Source organism: Gigantopelta aegis, chromosome 10 (assembly GCF_016097555.1).
Source record: "Gigantopelta aegis isolate Gae_Host chromosome 10, Gae_host_genome, whole genome shotgun sequence".
NCBI classification, from domain to species: Eukaryota; Metazoa; Mollusca; class Gastropoda; order Neomphalida; family Peltospiridae; genus Gigantopelta; species Gigantopelta aegis.
In genome coordinates this window covers 79,776,619-79,785,817 of record NC_054708.1, presented here as the reverse complement: position 1 = coordinate 79,785,817, position 9,199 = coordinate 79,776,619, and positions in this window count along the sequence as shown.

Below are 9,199 nucleotides of genomic sequence, written 5' to 3'. Positions count from 1 at the left end.
AGATTAGAATATTAATTTTCGAACGTTCGCCATCCAATGTTCTTGGCTATCATAATGTCTATAAATAAATAGCCCAAGACAGTCTCCTAATGTGACTGATTGGTACGCACCCAGGCGCGTGTGCAGGGGAGGGCTTCAATATATTTCCCGGGAGAGCATCACTCGACTCCTTTATAAACTCCTCTCGCTACAGGCTAGACCCCTCCCTGCATAAATTTCTACACGCGCCTGGCATCAATATGTTGATATTTCTGGGCTTTTGCATGTACCGTTTAGGAATCACATACATCCATAAAGTACGCAGGGCCGTAGTTAGGATTTTTTTTTTTTGGGGGGGGGGGGGGGGGGGGGGCATGCCTCCACCCCATCCCCCACCCCTCTCGGAAATTTTGAAATACAGAGGCATTTTGCATTTTGCAGTCATTTCAGGGAGCTTACATACTTAAAACTTCAATATCAATAACCAGTAAAACAAAATAGCTACGGCCCTGGTACTTGAAGACGTACTGTCATGTAGCGGGAATGTTTTTCTTAATTTTTATTCGAGGAATGGAAGACTGGTCATGTAGTCGTGTTGGGGGAGGGGTGTGGCAGGTATGATTATAAATCGAAATTATTAGGAATTAAAAATACATGGTACCCTTGATTATTGTGTGTTGCCAAAATGTGGTGTGAATTTACGGCATTTCATAACAAAAACATTTATTTCACATCGGTGGAATGGTGTGAAATAATTTATATATATTTATATTTTTCTATCAATAAATATTTGTGATCTTAATGAAATAGAGTTTTGTTTGTTTTTAGTCATAACGATATCAGTTGCTAATTTGTGGACATTTTATTCATGATCCATTAATAGTCTGGTCCCATTTTTCAGAAATGTGACATGTACAGGCATTTATTTAGGATTTGGTCCAACATAGATTTTTAACCTAATTTTGTTATGCTGAATCCCCCCAAAAATATGTTGGCTATCTGAGAAATTATGTTTTATAGTTCAAAATGGCCAAAAAGAAAATGGCGGAAAATTGCCTAATAAAAAGTATCCCAACGATCTTTATAGGATTTGTTTTGACATTAACATATATGTGGATACATTTAATTCATAAAAATCTGTTGAAAATTTAGTTTTGTACCAAAAAGATGAAAAACAAGATGGTGGATCCAAAATAAATAGTTTGTTTTGTTTAACGACACCACTAGAGGACATTGATTTATTAATCATTGGCTATTGGATGTCAAACATTTGGTATTTTTTACATATAGTCTTAGAGAGGAAACCCGCTACATTTTTGTTTTAGTAGCAAGACAGGATAGCACATACCACGGCTTTTGATATACCAGTCGTGGTGCACTGGCTGGAACGAGAAATGGGCCCACCGACGGGGATCGATCCCAAACCGATCGCGCATCAAGCGAGCGCTGTATCACTGGGCTACGTCCCGCCCGGTATGGGTAGCAAGTCATTCTTTATGATCAGCAAAGTTTTCACTTCCAGGCCGGCTTTGTATGCTGTAAATAGTCGGTGTAAAATGTCTTATTCAACTCAAGGATTGTACCTGATTGTACTATATTGCAGTTTGGCGTTTTGGGCCTTTTGACCATAAAATTACACACAACCATTCACGAAGGATTTCATGTAGCAACCGATGAGCATCTGCATGATAGACAGTGCACTTAAATTGTAGTTAATGTGATCATACACATATATCTATAAAACCATGGCAACATGTACCAATACGAGTACAGATACTGATCCCAGTGATCGCCAAGCACTGCCCTTGTAAACACTGAAACCATTAATAAAAATTCGAAATTAGCATTCTGGTTAATATTAAATTTTGTGAACAATAGGAACATACATCGTTGTCATGCTTTAAAAAAAGTCTGGTGAATGTTGCTGCATTTCTGTTTATGAAAAGCATTAATTGCAAAACGATTAAACGTTGGAGAGCTTGAGATGCTAGTTTTTGCTCTCATTTCTCTTTTGTATTGTTTTCCTGTCATTTTCTTATCACCAGATATTGGGCCAAATATCTCCATCCATATTTTATATATACCTGAAACTTTCCTGTTATGTCAGATAACTAGTTTATAGCGATGTGTGAACCTTCCATTATAGGTATAGAGGTTGAAAAATGGGCATATATCTGACATTGGTTAACTTGCGGTTAATAATAATATACCAAATGAATATCAAATCATGATGGAGGAAAATCTTTGTCCTGTCAATTGTCAGGTCTGGCATTATTTCATAATGTTGCTGATCCATTTTAAGATGATGGATATAAACAAGTCCTCGAAACATAAGCGTCAGGAGAGGCCGGTAACTGGGGTGGGAGGCAAACTGGAGGGATCAGTTATTATATATGTACACATTTAATTGTTATAAAGCAATATAGATTGTCTATACAGGGTACCCACTGAATTTTCAAATTAAAATTTCCTGTATTTTCCCTGATTTGTTTATTGTATACAATCGACTCCTGCCACCCCCAGTAACCATAATCAACATATTGTGACTATATATGTATATATATATATATATATATATATATATATATATATATATACACACACACACACACACACACATATATACACACACACACATACACACACACACATATATATATCTGTGTGTGCGCGCGCGCGCATTTATGTACATTTGTGTGCATTTTAACTCATTAATGTTTTTTTATTTTTCCAGTGTTCCAGTTACTGTTAATATTGTCTAGCCATAAAAAAAACCCCCCTACAAATGTTCATTATGGTCCTTGGGAGAAAACATTAGGCATTATGTTGTATATAACTACATGTAAAAGCAACATGCTGAATATAAAGAGTATGGTTTACAAATATAACAATACTTGTACATAGAAAAGTCTGGTATAACCTTCTACTCTTGACTTCTAGTGTTTTAGGTGCTATATGTAGATCATATAAACATGATTTTTCGCCTGGTTATACAATCTGATATAGTCACTATGGAGATATATTGAGGCTAAGAAAGAGTACACCACTGCCCACGAGTTACGGAGAATTAGGAGCTTTTCCATTAGATATGAAGATAAAAATTAGGATGCTAAGTTTTTGGGCTACGTTGATTACCGGAAAGACACCCAAAACTAACTTTGGGTAATTACTGGTTAAACTAAAACATTTTAAATAAAAAAGCTTTTATTCGTAGAGTTTCTGAACGACTAAGAGATCAATACCTACACGCTTGGAATGATAACTAAAACTCTTATCCAAAATGCATTACCTATAGGATATTTAAAACGAAAAATTAATGTGAAAACTACCTTCTGTACTTGCTTGAAAAACTTCGCATTATTTTTAGCCGCTTCAGAACAAGCAATCAGTATCTACCGATTGAAACAGGCAGATGACAGAATAATGAAAAAAAACCCCCACAAGATATAATATGCCCTCTCTGTAACATTGCAGTTAGTGATGAGTTCCATTATTTCAGTGTCCTCATTTTACTAATGAAAGAAGTACATATAAAAGAAATATTTTGACATTAGACCCAACACCTTTAAATTAAAGGGACATACCCTAGTTTCAACACGTAAAAATTAACACTAAGTTTAGTTAATCTGCAAACCTGCAACACATTTGGATAAAGTTACATTTCAATGAAACATGAATCTGTGACTTTGAAATGGTGAAATACCTTCTAAAATAGACTAAAATTCGACTCCATAACTGTTACTTCTCAGACGAACGTGCGTTTTTTAAAATATGAGAAAGGTATTTTGTGATGTTAAAAACACCAGGATAACCAAAAACACTTCGAATGTACGGAAATTGATAATCTAAACAATAAAATCTAAGTAAAGTATGATTTCAGTTATCAAAAAACGGCTCTAATAGTAACAAATATGCCTTAGTGTTTAAAAACTAGGGTATGTCCCTTTAAGTCAGCTATTGAACTCCACAAAAATATCAAATATAAAGAAATTATGTACATTTATTAATTTGATTAACGACTTGTTTTAAAACATTTATCTTTCGTAAGTTACTTATTTGTAAGTTTGATTATATTACCTGTATATTATAGTGTACATGTGTGAAAGTGATTAACTATGTGTTATAAACTTATTTAGTTATTTGAATGTTTAATTGTATTATTCTTTTAATCAATATACTTGTTGCCGAAATGTTTGTAAACCACCTCAAATGTAATGGTTTATTGGCAAGAGAATATTAGTTTTTGCGTTGCGACTGTTATCTGATTGTTTAATTCAGTAGTATTCTGTTAATGGTCCCTCGGCGGTGCCATTGAGAACATCTGGGATTATACGTAGACTATAATACTTTTTTATGCACTCACCTAATTATATTTTTGGTGTGTTTTTTATGTTTGTATGACCAGTGCACTTTTTAAAAGTTGGTATAAATCACAGTGGCGAATCTAGACGAGTGTGTTAGGTATATAAATCAGGGGGGCAAAATAAAAATAATAACTCATCATTTGTTAGGGGCGAGACGTAGCCCAGTGGTAAAGCGCTCGCTTGATGCGCGGTCGGTTTGGGATCGATCCCTGTCAGTGGGCCCATTGAGCTATTTCTCGCTCCAGCCAGTGCACCACGACTGGTACATCAAAGGCCGTGGTATGTGCTATCCTGTCTATAGGATGGTGCATATAAAATATCTGTTGCTGCCAATCGAAAAGAGTAGCCCATGAAGTGGTGACAGCAGGTTTCCTCCTTCAATATCTGTGTGGTCCTTAACCATATGTCTGACGCCATATAATCGTAAATAAAATGTGTTGAGTGCGTCGTTAAAGAAAACATTTCCTTCCTTTCTTCATCATGTGTTGTGATCGAATGGATCCCACCTCTTGGTTAATGTGTGTGTGTGTGTGTGTGTGTGTGTGTGTGTGTGTGTGTGTGTGTGTGTGTGTGTGTGTGTGTGTGTGTGTTTTCAATAGATTTTAGATTCAAGCCGATTTTTGTTTGTTTGTTTTATTTAACGACACCGCTAGAGCACATTGATTTTTTATCTTATCATCGGCTATTGGACGTCAAACATATGGTCATTCTGACACTGTTTTTAGAGGAAACCCGCTGTCGCCACATAGGCTACTCTTTTTACGACAGACAGCAAGGGATCTTTTATTTGCGCTTCCCACAGGCAGGATAGCACAAACCATGGCCTTTGTTGAACCAGTTTGGATCACTGGTCGGTGCAAGTGGTTTACACCTACCCATTGAGCCTTGCGGAGCACTCACTCAGGGTTTGGAGTCGGTATCTCGATTAAAAATCCCATGCCTCGACTGGGATCCGAACCCAGTACCTACCAGCCTGTAGACCGATGGCCTGCCACGACGCCACCGAGGCCGGTAGATTCAAGCCGAATGCGTGTATAACGGGATGTATGTTTTCTTCATATCTCTTCTTCAGACAACAAACTGGCCTTAGAAATAGCACTTGAATTATTATCACTCAAAAGTAACATAGTAGTGGGGAGTGCATATTATATGTATAATAATAACTGGGAGAGTGCAAATAATACAAGGGGAATGTGTATTATAAAATTCTAATAGTAACTGGGGGAGTGCATATTATACGTATAATAATGACTGGGGAGTGCATATTAAATGTTGCACCGCTACAGGGATGCAAACCCAACTCCTTGCAACCACAGGCAGGATAGCACAAAACATGGCCTTTGTTGAACCAGTTATGGATCACTGGTCGGTGCAAGTGGTTTACACCTACCCATTGAGCCTTTTGCAACCTTCAGGTCAATAACTTAACCACGTCGCCACCAATGTCGGTAATAAGAAAAATAAACGAAAACAAAATCGAGAGAGAGAGAGAGAGAGAGAGAGAGAGAGAGAGAGAGAGAGAGAGAGAGAGAGAGAGAGAGAGAGAGAGAGAGAGAGAGAGAGAGAGAGAGTGTGTGTGTGTGAGAGAGAGAGAGAGAGAGAGTGCACAATCACGTGGAACTATTGTAAATTCCACAAGTTGTGGACAATATTAACGGCGTGGCGTCTTTGGGTTGTTCACCAATAAAATATGTACGTTTATGTATTTGTTTGTTTTTTCGTGTTAATTTATGTTGAGCTAAAGTACAGATATTGGGCAAAACAAATACTCTAAACAGACTAAGATTGTCTAAAAACATTGCATAGACTTACGAATGATACATATGGTTATTTGCATTCTATCGATGAGAAAACGACCCAAGCGTAGTACAACATTGAGATGTGTGTGTGCGCGCGTGCATGCTTGTGTGTGTGTGTGTGTGTGCGCGCGCGCCCGTGCATGTGTGTGTGTGTGTCTATATATATATATATAGTTAGTTAGATAGATAGATATAGATAGAGAAATAGATAGATAGATAGGTATAGATATACATAGACCGTGGGCCCACTATACCCCCCCCCCCCCCCGGGATTTTTCAAGATGAGTATATCTTTGAAGCCTATCCATAAAAATATTCAAATCAGCTTGTCTGCAGGCAATCTGTTGGTGGGTGTGCCTGTAGGGCACGTTTGAGTGTAGGCACCCTATTTATTTGTAACAGAGCAAATTTCTGATCAAGGTGAATGTTCCACATAATTTTGAAAAATATTTGAAAATAATTCTGGACTATATCACTGCTTTTACTTTAAAGCTGGGTTACTGGTATTCCACCAAAAACTAATATATTTTTGGCATCTGACTAAGTATAGTGAGTCAATGAATTTAAAATGTCCTGAGTATTACAAACATAATATATGAAAAAACTGCATGGCAATGTTGAAGTTAACATGCATACATATTTTGAACAGGTTTAAGACCAAATTATGAATGCTATTCATGCTAAATTACATGTTCATAACAACAAACCACAAAGCAATGCAATATATGTGGTATGGATATAGTACTGGGGGTATACTCACCAGCAAAAGTTACACAGTTCCCGATATACGTTATTCTCTATGTACATGTTATTCATACCGTACCTAAAATATTGTGATCCTTTTATTATTGTATGGTATTTAATATTTGAGAGCAGCATTACTTAAATATGGTGCAGTACATGCTGTCTAAACCATTTACATGGATATTTTGAATATTTTAATATTACACACAAGTCTTACAAACATAAAAAGTGAATTTACATACAATTCTAGGCAAGTCTGCGTTACATATACAATTTATCTATCTCACAACAGTTCATCTTACAATAGCTAGGGTTTTTTGTTGCTTTTTGTAATATTTTAGAATTGCAGTTCTATTTATATTATGCTTAACTTACGTTTTGGTGTATATATTTGATATCTACATAGAATATTGTCATCAGGCAAATATCTAGCACTATAAAAATGTAACTTTCATTCCCAATTCTCAATCATTTTATGTGACCCAAATATGATATATGTGAAGTTTACAATTTTCTATTTCTACATCCTTTCTTTTATTCTATAAAGTAGATGTTAATAACAATTACAAAACAATATAATATGAGGTATGAATAATTATATACTTCTCAAAATAAGTTACTAGTAAGCAATGTATTAATTTCTATGTATACACATACTTAGGATTGCCTGAAGCTTTTATTATTCAAAAAACAAATAGACCTGGCTTTTTTTTTTTAACATATTGAGGCTTCATTATTCAAATGTGGTTCAGTATATGGAGTTTATATACAATGTTCACAAATTTATGAAGATGTCTCTCTGTTCTTAGTACCAGCCAATTATAAGTACCTTTCCTCGGCATGTGTGTTAAAACATTTACAATTCATCTATCTCACAGAAGCTTGTACTATTTTTAAGAACATATTTGTATTTAAATTGTGCTTAATTTATGCTTAGGTTTATATAATTGACATCAGATATAGTCATCAGGCATATCTAGCACTTGACTTTATTTCCTATTTCAGTCTTATCATCTGACTCAAATATAATGTCTATTATGTTCGCAATATCTGTAATTTTTTATTTTTCCTCTGGGCCTTTGCTCTTGTTCCTCCCTCAATATGTCAACAGCTCTTGCATTATCAGATCACAAACCATCCAATTCAGCTTCAGTATTTCTTTGGACATTTCTCAGCCATTTCTATGTGGTTGAGGAATACCCTGGACTTTGTGATATGACTAATATGAGACCATGGCAATTTGCTCTCTTCCAATTGCTCTGTTGGTACAGGGAATATCTACTGGATGGAAGGTTTGCAAGCTAATCCACAGTAGCATAATAACAGCATTTGTGGTTTGGCACTAAATTTCTCATGTGAAAGGGGTTCTTCCAAGCCACACTTGATCAAGAAATCCCTACAAAGGTCTAAGAGACTGGAAGACCTTTTAAATGAAAAAAAGAAAACTCTACCCTCAGCTTCTTGGGAAGAGGGTTCTATTTGTGAGACAAAATACATGTTTCAAATGCAAACCATGTCTGGGGGTGTTGTAAAGTACACAAGAAGATGCAGAAATAAAGATTATACTTCAATGTCTGTACATTGCTGCCAGTTCACCATCCCAGATACGAAAAAATTTATACACTCAACTTGGCAACAAGAGGCATCTTATAGATGTGCACCGCATCATTAAGGATGCAGGGAAGACACCGACTTGCAATTCCAGCTGTGCTTGCCATTACTAGCTATGATACCAACAGTGCTTTTATGCAGAATGGAAAACTGGAGGTTTTGAATATTCTCAAGCAACACCAAGACTTCCTTGAAATGTTGTTAGCTCATGAAGTTCAGCAAAAATTGATGTTCATATATTTAAGAAGCAGATCATTTCATATACCTTATCTATGGGAGTGCAGGTGTGAATAACATACAAAAACATTATGACGAGAAATATCTGGAAATGTTTGTTGCCAAACCAAGGATGATAATATTGAACTACAGTAGAGTGTAAATCAGCCTTCTCCACTCTACTCTACATGTATGTATTCACTGAGAATGCTCTGACAATGCACATAAAGAGAACAAATTGCCAAGTTGTCATTTGGTATCAGTCATGCCAGGCAGTCCAGGCTATTCCTCAACCAAATTGTCATATGGTTGAGAAATTTTAGAAGGAACACTAGTGATGAAATAGTGATATTATACTATGAACGCTAATGGACATACTGATGGAGGAACCAGAGCAGAGTCTGAAGAAGGAGAATACCAGAAATTGTGAACATGACAGACATATTTTAATTGCATGAAAATGCAAAGGAATATGAAAGGAAGTCA